Consider the following 16,686-nt stretch of genomic DNA (forward strand, 5'->3'; position numbering starts at 1 on the left):
GAAAAAAGAAATTCTTATGTCATTATCTACACAGATAATATAGAAAGTTAAAAAAATTGAGAAACAGATTTATGTATAACTGGACTGACTGTAAATATAGACTAATCAATTCTAGGATATTTCAGGCTATTACCCTGATCTTATTATGCTGATGTGAATTAAGATTTTGTCCATATTTTGACTCAATAAAGACCTATAAAATGTCTTAATGTTTAAGACAAGGATTAATTTTAGTGAATAAATTCACATCCTTAATTAAATAATAAACATTTTAAATACTGACTCAAATTCCAATTTTGACATTTCTCCTTGGAGACTAAATTTGATTCTTGCATATTACTTCTGTTTGTTGGATAGTTGTAAGATTTGAGAAAACATTTTATTAGGACTGATCTTCTTCAAATTAAAGTCGTATGTTAGTTTGGAGCAGTAAAATTTGCAAACTTTGTTGGAAAATTCATTGGTATTATATAAGCTCTCTGACTTGGATATGGATACTCTCTGACTTAATATCCATAAAAAAATATGGTAAGATTTATATACTACTCCCTACACTGGGAAGTAACCTTAATCATATTTTCTAAAAGACAATTATGAGACACCTATTTAAAGGATAATATTCTAAGATACAGAGATATTTTGAGATATGATATCTTCTCTCAGAAAGAGATTGAGGGTTCTTTTTAAATTACCAAGATGGATCAACTAGTCTATATACTAGAAAATTACAATAATCAATAAAAGATATCTCATTTTCATATCTAGCCTCAATTACTATTAACAGAGAAGGCCTTAAAAATCACCTACTTGAAACTAAGATCAGAGGGGACCTCTCAAAATTAATATAAACTAGAACAAATTCAGGGAGATTTTCAAAAGATCCAAATACATGTATTGTAATATTTCAAAATTTATGCCAGATGTCTAATCTTACCTAAAGAAATATTATGGTATTACTTACCTAAACTTTGAAATAGAAGACCATCTTGAAAACAACTTTAAAGGAAATTTATCTTAACTATGTCCCAGTAACACAGAATAGGGACAAAGCTGATTGTCTGTCTGAAACACAGACAACCCCCCAAAACAGATATCCAACAGATAAACAAAATGCCTAAAAAATAATTTTAATAAGCCTTTAGAAAAATCCTGATATTTTCATAGAGAGACTTAAAGAGAAAATACAACACCTAAACTTATAGGGCCCACCCATTTTCTAAAGAATCCAGTTAACCCTAGACATTCCAAGGGATTTACAAAGGGTTAGCATAATTCTAACCAAGTTTAGTCATTACACCATAATTAAATGGAGCTCAAATGAAAAAAAAGAAAGGTAAACATACAGAGATTAAAATGCTAATCTTACCCCAAGAAAAATAAGCTTTCTGATTAAAACTTTTACTCCTCTTCTAAGTTAAAAACAGATTTTAGAAGCCTCTAAACATTGAAACAGGGCCTTACTTCAAGCCCCTATCAACAGTTTGTCACCTGAGGAAAATAACACTAAAAATAGTTACCCCTAAAATATCAGACAGCTATAAATAAATCAGCTCAATAGCTGATAGATAATTTTAATTAAAAAAATTTAAAAAATGATAGACCCTTTTCAACTTTAATAATATGAGATGATGCCCTACATATATTGATATTTTTAAATTAGCAAAGTCATACATAATTATTAGAGCTAATTTTACTACATTAAATAAAGTTACTAAGGATACTCATAGAGCTATTTATTTATACACAAAAATTGTTTTGACAATAATCCCTCAAGATGTCATTGCTAGGTCAGTGTAACACAAATTCTAAATTAGATTATTTTCTTAAACAACACTGTTAACTTGTTTTTACCCATTAATATTTAAAATACTAACTCCTCCTCCTTAGGTCAACACTAAACTTGATAACAGTAATGATAGTTTTTTATAGATTCATAAATAAAAACTATTTGTTTCTCTGCTTCATTCTTTTTTTTTTAAGAGAGAGAGAGAATTTTTTAATATTCATTTATTTTTTTAGTTTTCGGCAGACACAACATCTTTGTTTGTATGTGGTGCTGAGGATCCAACCCGGACCACATGCATGCCAGGTGAGCGTGCTACCGCTTGAGCCACATCCCCAGCCCTCTATTTCATTCTTTATTAATGATAAAAACCAAAACACTGTCTCTGGACTTACTTAACATATATACTTCCTATTTTGGATGTTTATATAATTTCTCATTGCCCCTAGTAAAAGCCACCATTCCTAAGTTAAAAAGTCTGTTTCTCACTTCATTCCAAATTAAGATAATTAAGTTAATCTAGAGCTAATTTCAAACTACAAATTTTTATATACAAATTATTATATTCTTTATTTTTGGTAATTCTGTTAAAGTCAAAATCAAGTCATACATTTAATAAAGGCTAAATTTTTATTTATCATGATCCCTTTAAGTGACTTTTGCCAAATCTCATGACCAATTAGAGATAATAAATCTTTTCTTATTTAAATACTTGTACTATTGTCGATAATTTAAACTAATGATATTATGATTTATACCAGCCTTTCACTCGATGTTAATATAGTAAAACAGGGGGAAACAGGACCCACAGGCACATAATACGTCTTACAAAATATTTTTAAATTATTTCTTAAATTGTAATATTGAGAGTCTTACTGCTGCTGAACATGATTCAGTAAATTAAATTAGATTTCAAAGATGGAGTTTAAACCGGTCATCAAGGAAATGTTGAAAACACAGGAAGGTACTTCTCCCAACTGCAGAGTTTATGAACAAAGTTCTATGGACCCATTTCTCAGGTCCACCTTTAATATACCTTGCAGTGTGAACTTAAAAGTCCACCTATGTAACTAGATTAATCATACTGACTGTAATGGTCAGTTATCCCTATATGTTGGTCCTATGGTAAACAGGTTGTTTGGGAGTATCTTTTGAGGAAAAGACAGCATATGAGAAACCTCAACCAGCCAATTATGATGGTCCTTAGAAATTAAGACTATGTATCTGGACAATTGTCAAAATAGAGAGGTTATTGAAATGGAACTTTCTTATACAGGCCAGTTATTTACATAAAATATCCACCAATGTATTATTGCCCTAATCATTCTATAATAGAAATTGGCATATTTCCTAAATTGATAAATTGTGCAAATGTCTTGCAAGTACAACATAAAATATCTAGAAATGGTGGATATATTTTAGGCTGGTCTCCTAGAATGGACAAGTACAATTGCAGAAGGTTGCAATGACTCCTAGAAACCTTAACCTGCAGTGAGATGGCACCCAAAAGGATGTTTGATGTTTGACTTTTGCCTTCAGAGTATTTACATTACTGACAGACCTAGAAGACTCCTTAAATGTAGAAGTGAGAGAAAGGATGATTAAATATCCTGTGACAACTTACTTAGTTTTATCGCTAGTTTTAGTAGAGGAAAAGGACATTGATGCTTCATCAATTGCCAGCTAGCATGCTGAAGTTAACATTCAGGCCTTGAAACAGGTGAATGTCAATTAACCAGACCTAGGCAACCTCTTGATCTTATGATCCTTGAAATGACTACTCGAAATATATTCATTGTTCCTATAATTCATGGCTATGTTTTAAAACTTACAACATATGGATTTTCTTAATAATTTGACTTAAATTACTTCCAAGATCCTTCATGGTCAGTTAAGTGCTGATGGAAGGATTGGAACTAAGTTAAAATTCTGTGGAAGACACAGTGATGAAAAATGTGAATGAGCCCTCTGCTCTATGGTTTGTGGAAAGGCTTAAATGCCATGGCAAATAAATATATCTATGTCACTGGGCCAAACACAATGCTTCCCAGTAAAATTGGGAAAAGATTAAGAATCTTCTGATGAGTGTTTGGCAGAGTAACAATAATAACCTGGATCTTCCAAGTTGGTTATGTTATTGAAATGATGTTTTCTACTAATTCTTTTTGTGTTTCAATAATAGATCGTGATGACCTCAGACCAAGAATCCAGTGACTGGAAGATATAATTCCCCAGTTGCCTTTTTTTTTTTTTAATATTAAGAAGATGGGAGGATGTTGGGAGCTGCCCTGGATGCAATCCTGATGCCCCAGCACACTGATCAATTATTGCCTTTGGTGCCAGGCCTCACTGTAACTTGGGTGTTACCCCAGCTCGGGTAGCAAGGCGTGCGTGGCTCCAGGTGTAGGTGTCATTCTCAGGGGTTGAGCTACACTCACCTGATCCTTTGTAATCCTATTCTTTTGCCCTTTTTGGGATAGAATGTTCCATGGACCCTCCCCTTGTGTGTTCCCTGTGTAAGAATAAAGAATTCAGTGGCTCGATCTCTTTCCACAGAACTTTAAGGTCAAAGAGCCATCTCCAGAATATTGAAAATGGCATTTCTGTGTGGTAGCATGCTTTCTTTGTCATTTTCTTGAGTTATTGGAATAGTCAGATTTTGTGAACCCAGCATTAGGTTTCCAGCTGGGACAGATGGTGAAAGCCTGCTTTCAATCTGACCTTAAAATTCAGGCTCATCTGGAATTCCAGATAGGTGACTATTTTACAAAACTGAGCCTTTTTGGTGGACACCTCATATCCACATGAGGTGGGTTGTTTTAGTGCAGCAGCAGTATTTGAGAGGCAGTGTTCTTGGTGGGGGTTGGCTGTAAGCAGGTCATCCACATAGTGCTCAAACCCTCACAGCTAACACTTGTGTTAGACACTCATTATAATATATAAGAATAAAAAGATTTTACGTCCCTGACATGACGCAGTCTGGAAGTACTGGATGTGTTATTTATTGAAGTCTTGTCACTCAAAAGCAAACCATAATTAGAAATTTCTTTTTTTAATGGAATGCAAACAATTCATCTCTTCAATGTAGTGCTTTGAACCACCAGTAGTTACCTGGCCCTGCAAATAGCAGAGTGTATGAATTAGAACCTGTGGGCTGAATATTATAAACAATGTTAGTTATATCAACAAGACCCTTATTGCACAAATTAGTATTCATCAGTGTGAGGTTTTGTTTTTGTTTTGAACAAGCAGGGCTGGAGTATTGCAGCAAAGCCAATTCCATTCTGTTTTAAGAATTTGTCCACAAGAGGCTGGATCCCTATCAGCACTTCTGTTAAGGGGGTATTGTTTCTTCCAGGGCAGGTGACCTCCTCCTTAAACAGCATTGTATTGGTGATGACTTTGATCCTCCTCCTCATTGTCCCTTTGGCCCACACAGCCTTACTCACTTTTTAGCTGAACTCCAGAAGAGCTGGCTGTTTCCTTTCCTGGATGGCAGGAGTAGAGACTGAATAAGTGCATATTCTGGTGGCACTTGCAAGTGGAGTTATGACTTATTTGGGTGACGAGTTCACCTGAGAACTTAATTTACACAGCAGATCTCAACCAGGAGCTGCATTGGAAAACCTGGCATGTACCTGCTCTGTGGGCAGATGGCAGGACCCCATTCAGAGCCATCTCTTTCAGGAAGAAGCTGAGGTTCAGTACACACATGATGGGGGAGCTTGCACTGAAGGCCCTGTTTGTCCTCAGCCACCCTGGCCTTAAAGTGACAGTCAGTGCCTGGGTGGTTGGACCTGGGCTCTGAGGCCAAACATGTGGCTCCTATGTATCTCCACATGGGCATGAGCCCTGTGCTTGTGGTGCGGCTGCAGTGCAGCCTGGGGAGCCCAGGGTCTTTGGCCTTTTTAACCAGAACTTAGCTGCTGCTTTTGTCCAGAGCTTATGAGGCTGGAGATTTCTCTCTACTATAGCCATCTGCTTTTCTCCACAGCTGGTTTTCCTTTCTGCAGTTGTTTTTCCTTCCTCACTTCAGTAAGTGTTCATGAGAGAGTGGTATGAAATCTCAGTCTCCCTGGCTTCCTGAACAGCAGTGGGGCCTCTGAATCCCCTGTTTTCCTCCGTTGCCACCCACCATGATGGGATGCACCAAGAGAGCCCTTAGCAGAGCTGAGGTGGTCCAGGTGCCATGCTGTGGAATCTTCAGAACTGTGAGCAAAGGAAACCTCTTCTCTTTATAAAGTTAGCTTGCATTGAGTAATTTATACCAAAGAAAGCTCTTCTAATAGGTATGCTTTTATGAACAAAAACTTACCTTCACTTCCTCCTTGACCCATCTAAGATTTAAATTTTTTTCATAATTATTATTTTAGGGGTATGCATTGATTTATATAAATCCAAAAGCATGTGTTTCTCCTCATAACAGAATACAATTTGAAACCTTAGTTATATTACCAACATGTTCAATGACATGTCATATTTAAATTGTTAACAGGTTTTTTAGAGAATGTTATACTTGAGTCTGTATGGCTATCTAGCCACAAGAGACTTTTAAAAGAACAATCAGAGATTATTATGTGGTCAGTCACTATTCTTCCTGCAATTTCACAAATAATCAGGCAAAAATTGATAAAATTTAATGGGCCAAGCCAGGATAAAAGGATCCTATGCCATGCACTCCCTGTGGAGGTGACTGGTGGCCTGGGATGTAGGATATCTGGACCCCAATCCTGTAACATGATTCAATGAGAATCATGAGAATCACAAGTTTATTACATACTTTTTGGTAATGTTTTATTTTAATTTCTGTTTGAAATCCCACTTAAAAGTAATCTAGACCATATTATTTATCCTTTCATTATTGATACATATTTGAATGGTTTCCAGATTGTACATAATGTTGCTGTAAACATTCTTTCACATGGTGAACACAGCTCGGCATTTCCACTGGGTGTATGTCTTAGAGCAGGATCTCTGAGCATCAGCTACAGTCTACTTCCATCTCAAGAGAGGCCACCTTGGAGGTTTTGGAAGTGGTTGTACCCATTTGCATGCATAGCAGCGTGCAAGATTCCAGTTGCTCTACATTCTTACAACTCCCATCAGTGGTTTTAAGCCATTGCATATTTGTATCATATTGTGGTCTTTCTTTTAAATGAGCTAAACCTCCAGCCCTGTATTGCAGTTTTAATTTAAATGTAATTATTAATGATGAGGAGCAGCTTCTCATATACATGGGGGTAATTTTGTGTTGTTCTGTGAAATGGCTCATCAGATACTTGATCAAATACTTGTCCATTCCCCCAACCCTCAATCATCTCTTCTTATTCACAGCAGGAGGAGTCTGGATGTGGGGTAAATGCATAGGGATTGCCCTAAGGCCAAGACCTTTGTGCTTGTGCAAAAGTGTATGGTGCTGTAAGAGACCTGGGTATTCCAAAACTCACATCCATCTGCAAAAGCCATGTGAGAAGACTGATAAACCTGCATGTGCCTGCCTGGCCCAAGTTGGCACATCATGCAGTATTTATGGAGCCCAAAACTATGTCCTCATTCAGTATGTAGATATGCTGGTCCACATCAAACCCCTCATTGTATTATCAGAAACTGAGGCCCAGACATAAAAAGGGACTGGTCTAGAAACAGGACAACAGCTTTCAGTAGGGTGCTGTTCCTTCCCATAATGTTTATTTTGGAATGATATCACCTGTCATCCTGGAAATCTCTTCCTCATGTTGTTGTGTTGACCTTGTTTTTTCATTGAGAATACACTGTACTTCTTCACATGAGCAATTTTTCACTCCTTACTCACCTATGGGTAAGGAGTGCATACACACATACATACGTGTGCATGTACACATACGTGTGTGTACATAACACATGCACAACTTCTAAGGTTGGCACCCTGACATTGGGGACAGAGAGGGAGAAGACAATAAGGGAGTAACTAGTGGGAAAATTCAGCTTGTAGGTATGCCATCCATGGGGCAGTGACATCTAAAAGGTTTTTAGGGATCTAAGGAAGACAGGGTAGGATTTTATATTCTTTCTACCTAAAACTAAGATAAGTCCATCTACCCTGTGTAAAAAAGAACAAGAGAAGATAGAACTTCGGTTTCTTCCCATATGAGCTGGGTGTTTTAACTGGATGACTTTATGCTTAGAATGTGTTGACCTTGTTTTTTCACTGAGAATACACTGCACTCTGATTTTTTAAAAATATTTATTTTTTAGCCCCTGCACTCTGATTTTATGGGGAAATCAAGACTGAGTTCCCTATAAGTCCTTCAGAGTAATGTGAGTCTCTTGAAAGAGAAATATTTATTACCGGACCCCCTCCATGCTCCAGAATTGTTGAGAGTAAATTGATGTTGTTCTTAAGCTATGAAGCCTAGGGGACTGTGTTGCAGTGTCCACCATGCGACCAGCGCACTGGTTTCATTAATGAGGTTCTTGGCATAAAAGTTAACTAGTGAGATCGAAATAAACACACAGACTCAGTTATCTTTTTCTATGACGAGGTCCAAGACGGCTCCCCTCTCTGGTTCCCACCTCGAACCACCCAGTAGGGCAGCAAGGATTACTCAGGGCTAGCAGGAGAGAGAGAGAGGGAGCACACCAGGGAGTAGCCTTTTATTGGGGAACAAGAAATTCAGGGGAGAATTCCATCCAATGAAGGTTGAGGGGGGCCGCACTCCAAGGTCAAGGTCAGTGATTGGCCCCCGGGGTCAGTGGTCAGTCACACCCCCACACGGACAGGCTCTCTCATCAGGAGAGGGCCGGAAAAGCTCTGACACAGTTAGCCAGAGCGCCTCAGACCCAAACCGGGAGTTGCCCAGTCACGTGTGAGAATGGCTTCCCACAGCAGTGAACTGTATTTTCTGGTAGAGAAGCAGTATCCCTTCGATTCTATTGCACATTATTGTTAAGAATTGAGTCACTAACTGCCTACTGTTGGGACCCACTGTGTGTGCTGGGCCACACATCCATCTAATTCTAAACATAGCAGGATAACAGGGCAGGGTTTATTGTCAGAAGATAATTGAATGTGAGCTTCATTTGATTTCAACAACTATTGCCGCAGTCTGGCTGGGCACAATCAGGAGCCACTTGTCAAAAGAAACTAACTTTATTTTTAGAACCACACACGCCAAACAAAATAGCCTCTCAGGAAAAACCCTCAGAGCCTCAACTGCCACCACCGGCTTTCCACAAGCCTCTCTCTCCCACACAAGCTTCTCTCCACCTCCCACAATCCTCCTGCTCTTGAGGCCGATTGGCTGGGTCATGTGGGCGGAGCCAAAAAAGTCCCCCAATGAGCAGCTCCGTGGTCTGAAAGGGCAGGGAAACAGTCCAATGAGCATCACCGCAGAGGAGCCAATCAGCTAGATGTTGCTGGGGCCGCTGTGAGCCAATCATCAGCCAGCAGCTGGAAGTTTGCTGGCAGCTGGAAGTTTGCTGGGGCCCCTTTGGCTGTGGCTCTCAACATCTCCCCCTCTCTGTTTAAACAACAAGCATGTGGCTTAGGGACCGTGCCTGTTAGGCAGTCCAATTCAACATATGGTCCTTACCCGTCATCGGATGAACTGACCTCTAGGCGTCAGCCTCCTGTCTTAGGTTGGTACCACTGCAATTGGATCATACCCGTCACTGACTACCGGTCCAGCATACAGCCATACTTGTGGATAGGCCTTTGCACCTGTGGGGGGGGGTGAGGTTCTTTGCCTCACCTCTGTTGGCCCCCAAATTTTAGACCATCACTAGTAGAGGAGGATGCAAAATGCCATGACATTAAGCCAATTGAGGGCTCCTTTGAAAAATTGTACCACCGGTGACACCATCAGCAAAAATACTCCAGCACTACCACAATTCACTGTACCAACAGATAGTTCACAATGCATACAGGTGAGCTCACAATGTGTCCAGGCAAGTTCTGCAAGCAGTTCAGTGATGGCTATTGTAGAAGCTGTAGATTGGTTTTATCTTTGACTTCACCAGCACTGGGATGAAGATAGGAATTCTGGCAATAATGGCTAAAGAAAAAATTATGTAACATTACAGAAGGCACTAAAAGAAAACAATTTTCTTAACAATTTACATTATCTTTAAGAGAATTATTAAATATAATGAAAAGGAAAGGTGAAAGTAAACAAACAGATCTGTTAACCTTCTTTTTTGTTTACATATTAAAACAATCCTCAACAGTTGTTTACCCAATTTAAATTAAACCATATAAATCACGTGAAAAAAAATATTTGGATCCATTTTATCATGAGCGCTCATCATATATGATATATGGACATACATACATTCAAACATATAACACAAAACACAAGTGTGCACACATAATATAATACATACAACACATAACATTATAGTAAAGGCCTTATAACTTTTTACAGGTGAAATCTCCATTGCAATGTTTAAAAACTCTATAGTCAAAAAATAGAACTGATCAGCAAAACATTAACCTAGGTCTGTATGAGCTCAAAAAACAAAATAGAACTTCATGATATGGCAAAGGGCAATAATAAAATCGATATTGAAAAAAGCATCCTGGTTCTGTTGCAGATGTAAGAATAGCCAAACTGGAGTTTTGGATATCAGTTGTTATGGATTTGAGCCAAATCATCTTCTTTTTGGTCTGTAGAAATCGCTTTAGTTAATCTTTCTGGAATCCAAATCGGCTGCTGTTCTCCCTGTGGAAACACATAAACAGACCCCCGACTCCAGACAATCACTGGGTCAGGACCTTGGTTAATCTCTCTGGAATCCAAATATTTCCAGTTGCTGGCAGCTGGAAGTTTGCTGGGGCCCCTTTGGCTGTGGCTCTCAACATCTATCTTGCTGATGCAGAATGCAGTTAGTCCCAGAGGAGGAGGACCTGCACAAGATCTGCTAGAACTGAGACCTCTAGAGGTTAGTCTCTGGTGTTTCTCACCTGTCGTGAGCCATCCATGGGCTGCATGTGGACTTTGTTGGCATTGCAGCTGAGTGGATAGGAACATCTGGTGTCTGAGAATGTCCAGTGGACATTTCCTCTGTGTAGGACTGCCTAGAGACATTGTGCAGTTCCTATTCCACTCTGCCATATCCCACACAGCACCTGAGATGGGTGTGACCTGACAAGATGCCAATCAACCTGCTGACTGCAAGACATCATGAAGCAAGACTTTACCCTGGCAACTTTATCTCTGCCTCTGATCCACCCCCTTAAATAAACCTCTGGAGCCATTTTCTTTGTCTAGCTCCAGCACTTGTGTGAACTAAAGCTATCAGCACTTCCACTTTTGAAAATAGTCTTTTGTTCTTTACTAATTATTGTTAGAGTCTGTAAACAAGTCAGGATGGCTCCTGGCATTTTGCCAGAGAAATGTTAGGGTCTGTAAACAAGTCTGGATGGTGCCTGGCAAAATGCCAGAGGGAGTGGTTTGTGAAGTAACACCAGCCAGCCATTAAGTGTGGAGATTCCTTATTGGTTGACTGATGTATCTAGTTTATGCTAATTAGATAAGCTGTGTGGAATGTATAAATACTGCTCCTGTCCTGCAATAAATGGCTTCCACTCCTGCTGTATCAATCTACACAAGTTCTTCATCACTACCCGGTTAGTTTGCTGCAGCCGGACTGCGGCAGATGGTGGCCCTTTACGGGGAGCCCCGGGACACTCGGGGGTAAGTGATGAAAAAAAGCTGCCCGTCCATAGATAGGACGGGAGCAATCTGCTTGTCCCTAGGCAGATAGGGCGAGAGGAAAAATGGCCATTTTGAGAAAATGGAAAAGATTGATACAGTATATTTGTGTCTTGTTTTGTCTAAGTGTATTGTATTGTCTCTGTGATGAAAATATGGAAGGGGTGTTAGGTAAATTGATAAGGGAAAGAGGCACCCCAATGGAACCAAGAATAGTTAGGGCATGTGTTGATAAGAGCCCAGGAACTCTAGTCAGAAAGAAAAAGAAAGTTCAGAAGAAGAAGGATTATCAGAAAAAAAGTTGCAGCAAAAGGCTATTACTAAATACTTTTCATTACCGGAGGGTGCGTGAAGCGGAGAGGCGGCTGCCGAGTGTGCAAGCCGGTCACAGCGCAGCAAGGATTTTCCAAGAGGCAGCGGCGACTGGCCCTTCCCCGCCTCCTGGCCGGGGGAGCTGGCTCTTCCACTGCTGCGAGCCCAAATCTAGACCTGACCTGGAGGCACAGTCTCGCAGGCTCTTGCTCCCTGTGCCCAGTAGCAGTTTGAGACCGGGACTCTCCCCAGGGCCATCTGGGGCTGCCCGGGACGCTACAGCCGGCAGAAGATGCTACCTGCATCCCTGATCCTCCCCTTCTGCTTGTAGAAGATTATTTATGGTGTTTCTGTAAAAACCACTATGGTTGTTATTTAAATCAAACAAAAGGGGGAAATGTTAGAGTCTGTAAACAAGTCAGGATGGCTCCTGGCATTTTGCCAGAGAAATGTTAGGGTCTGTAAACAAGTCTGGATGGTGCCTGGCAAAATGCCAGAGGGAGTGGTTTGTGAAGTAACACCAGCCAGCCATTAAGTGTGGAGATTCCTTATTGGTTGACTGATGTATCTAGTTTATGCTAATTAGATAAGCTATGTGGAATGTATAAATACTGCTCCTGTCCTGCAATAAATGGCTTCCACTCCTGCTGTATCAATCTACACAAGTTCTTCGTCACCCCCTGGTTATTTTGCCCAGCCAGCCGGGCTGCGGCAAATTATTCTAGACTTTAATTTCTCAGGTGGATTACAACCTCCTCAGCTGGAAGAAGAACCCCCAACAAGATGCTGGCCATCACCCCATACTTACCCATTGTGATTCTCACCTAAGTTTCAGGATTTTCTATGATTGACACCAAATTGTGAATTGAAAGGGTTTATTTTATTTATGTTTTGTGATCTCCCCAGGAAGTAGATGCCAATGTGATCCCCATTGTGTGTGTGGGGAATGCCTGAAAATCATGATCACTTCTCTAGGATCACAGGAATGGTAATAAAATGTAAATTCTGAAGCCAAATCTGTCCACTAAGGCCCTTGGCTGCATTTATGACTGCCCAAAGGGGTTGAAAGGCCATCTGTGTTTGCATACTTTTATATCGTTGAGAAGATTAAAAAGTCAGTACCCCAAAGAGTACTTGGGGAGTCCTAATTATAGGAAAAGGTTCACTGAACTAAATTGTGAAGAAGTGACCTCAAGCTTTTGGCATTAGAACCCAACAGAACTTAGAACTCTTTTAACCAGGCACACATTCTAGACACAGTCCCTTATCCAGCTCCCATGAAGGAAGATGCTCAAGAGAGCAAGCTGTTTTCTTCATGTTTCCAAAACTTCCAAGGTTGTAGCCACAAAAATGTCCAGAATGGGAGCATTTGTAGATGTTGACAAGGCCAAACACCAGACCCTATGGGCATCGATCAGGAAGCACCCACAGGTAAAAGGGGGTGGATCAGAGAGGACCAATCCAGAAAAACCCCTTCTATGGTTACACCTGAGAAGTCCTTGTCCTTCCCCTTATGTGTGTGTGTGTGTGTGTGTGTGTGTGAGAGGGGAACTGCAGGGGACCTGTAATGACAGGAGGAGATTACCAGATGCTGGAACTCTAGTGGTCTTCCACTGGGTATGGCTGGCCAGGGTGGATATTTAGGCATTGGATAGTTGTCCCGGCCGGCAGGACACATCAACGTGGGCAGCGAACCTAGATGGGGAGGAATGAAGGGACAAGAGGCACAGAAGGATGACAGCAAGACAAAAGTTCTGATCAAGCTGCAAACTTTTATTGTTCACACAGGGGTATTTATATGCTGGGGATGGGGAAGCTCTCTTATCGGTAGTTGCTGGATGTCTGCACAAGGTGAGATAACCGCAGGATGTTTCAGGAAGATAGGTTTCAGGAAGATAGGTGGCCGCAGGATGTCTCAGGTGAGATAAGTAGCTGCAGGATGCCTCCCAGGCAGGATGTCTCCCAGGGGGCTGTCAGGCTAATCTTTGAAGGAGAATTTCCTTCTAGTCCCTGACAGATAGTAATTTTTCTACTCAGGTATTTATCCAGGGTTCTTATTCTGGTGTCACCCCTAGATGGAGGTCTATATGTATATTTGTAAATTCCTGATTTGGGAATAGATTTTTTCAATGGAAGTGTTTCCTCTGGGGCCAGCCAGGGTCATCAGTGTTATATGTTGTACTGAATGTCAGGTGATCTGTTTGCAGAGTGCCACGCAGATCATCAGGGAGCCATTTTTAACTGTGTCTACTTGAGAAAAGATCAAGTGCAACACATAACCAACAATAATATCTTTGGACTGAGGTTAGATGACCCTTCTGGAGAAGGGTTTCCACAGGCAGGTACTTGAGATGGCCAGGATAGGGCAAGTTACAATACCCGGTATGAGGACTTCTCTATATTCTGTTTGAGCACTTTACCACTTAAATGACCTGCATTTTCATTCCAAAATGAATCTGGACTGAATTTACTACCCTGGCAGTATAGTAGGTATAAATCTTCAGATCACATACTTGTAGAAATAACAGAGAAAGCATTTGGCATCATTTTCAATTTGTACTGGGCATTGGGTATTTTTTAAATTTTATTTTACTGTTACTAGTTTTTGCTTCAGTATCTGGCCCCAGGTAGCCCGTGTAGCGGTTGACTCCACTCTGCTTCTAGTCCTTCTATAAGACCTAAAAACTAGCAGCCTTACCAGGAAAGTGTTTCCATGAGGAGGACTGAGGGTTACACAAACAAAGGGAGTCAAACTCTGCTGCATAGTTTTTGGAACTGTGATGTATCACAAATCACATTACTATGTTCCCACCAGGTAAGGAGCTGATTCCTCACCTGCCTTCAGAATACTCCAGTAAGAAAAGCCATTTCTTGCAGCAGTTCAGCCTTTCAGTGCTGGAGGAAGGTGATATGATCCAGTTGCATCTTCAGTCAGCCGTGCTGCAGGGACAGTATGTGTGTCCTAGTGGGCTGCCTCCATTTCATAAGGCTGCCGTAAGACACTGCCACAATGGTGGGCTTAAGGACAGTAATTACTTTGGTCCTAATTCCAGAGGCTACTCATCAATGTGCTTGCTGGGATGATTTCTTTTTTTTAATATTAATTTTTTTTAGTTGTAGTTGGACACAATACTTTTATTTTTTATTTATTTATTTAAAAAAAATTATTTTGTTTATTTATTTTTATGTGGTGCTGAGGGTCGAACCCAGGACCTCGCACAGCTAGGCGAGCACTCTACCGCTGAGCCACAACCCCAGCCCCTACTTTTATTTTTTATCTGCTGCTGAAAATCGAACCAGGGCCTTGCATATGCTAGGCGAGCACTCCACCACTGAGCTACAACCCCAGACCTGGAATAATTTCTTTTGAGACCCACTCTGACATGTATCACCATCTTCTGTCTCTACATTTGCACAACATTATTTCTATGCTCCTTTGTGTCCTTATTGTCACTTCTTATAAGTGGGACAAATGGATTTAATTAGATTAGGCCCCACACCAAATAACTAGATTAACATTGATTATGTCTTTAAGAATCATATGTGCAAACAGTCACAGTCTGAGGCACTGGATGGTTAGAACATCAACGTGAGATTTAGGGAGGGGACACAATTCACCTGAAAACATAAACTGGTTTCCTAATGAGGGTAGAATCTGAAGAAAGGGAATACTGAGTGAAAGAATATGCACATGTAACATTGCAGTAGCTACAGGCAGAGCATGGTCACATTGAAGCTGCAGCTCTTAATTGCCACCAGAAATCTCTGACTGTACCTGCTTCTCTACAGGCAGAAATCCCTGGGCTTTGGCCTCCTTTTTACTTTTGGCCAATCTCTTGTCCATGTGGCAAATAAAATCACACTGTTCCATTCATTTCCAATTTCCCAGCTGATCAGCTTGAGTCATCTTTCAGTTAATTCTCAGTCATTTAGGTTTGTTCTTCCCTGAGTCAGATTCTGGACCCTGTAATGTGCTCTGTTGCACGTGTAGTCTCCAAGCATCTGCCCCTAGGAGGAACCTGGGGTGACAGCTCTGTCTCTGAAGACCTCCCATAACATAAAAGGACAAGCAACTGTGCCTCTTAAGACAAAGGTTCTCCTGGAATGTTTTCTCTAGGTGCTCACTTCTAAATATGGAGGAGAGAGGTTTTCTCCCTACAGGAGCAGGTTTGAAGGAATTTCATACAGTCGTGTGTCTGGGCAGTTCCCAGTTGGGATGCATACTGCCAAGAAGCCATTTGACATGTAGAAGCCTACGTTTTCCCTGTATTGGGGATGTTTTTGGAGGATTCAGTCGGATGAAGATCCTCATGGAGGCTATTAAACACATATGTGCTGTGGCTCCATCATTGAGAAAACCCTGGAAGACACTTTGCAAATAATAATTATTTCACCACTATCTGCCACTCATACCAGTTTTCTTTTGCAAGTTTACTATAACCTTTCCTTAATAGGGACTAATGCCATCCACACACCCAAATACAACATATTGAATCTTCCTGGTCTGAACTCCAGATTCCTATATCAGATGTTTTATGGCACTGTCCCCTTGCCCTCCTCTTATTCTATGCCTACAATAAAGAAGTTTTTTTTTTTCCTGCATTTCTGTATAGCCCATGTCCACCTGTGTTTGAAATCATAGGACTTGGTGGTCTTTTACATCCCTCTAGAGCAGCCTGTTCCATAATTCATAAACCTACCACATTTTCAAAATCAGCCTATATTTTTATTTGCAAAGGGGAGTTGAGATTAATTCTAGCTGGTGTTTGCCCTTGATGTAAACTGAACCAAGTTTTCCTGGATCCTGGAATTGGAGTCTCATGATGACTCAGTATATAAGAAGGTTCCATTTGTATTATGATGTGTAACACATAGTACTGTGTTCCATATACATATAAT

The sequence above is a fragment of the Marmota monax genome, unplaced genomic scaffold (genome assembly GCF_021218885.2).
Source record: "Marmota monax isolate L192 unplaced genomic scaffold, Marmota_monax_Labrador192_F-V1.1 WCK01_AAM20220418_F8-fsc00238, whole genome shotgun sequence".
Taxonomy (NCBI): domain Eukaryota; kingdom Metazoa; phylum Chordata; class Mammalia; order Rodentia; family Sciuridae; genus Marmota; species Marmota monax.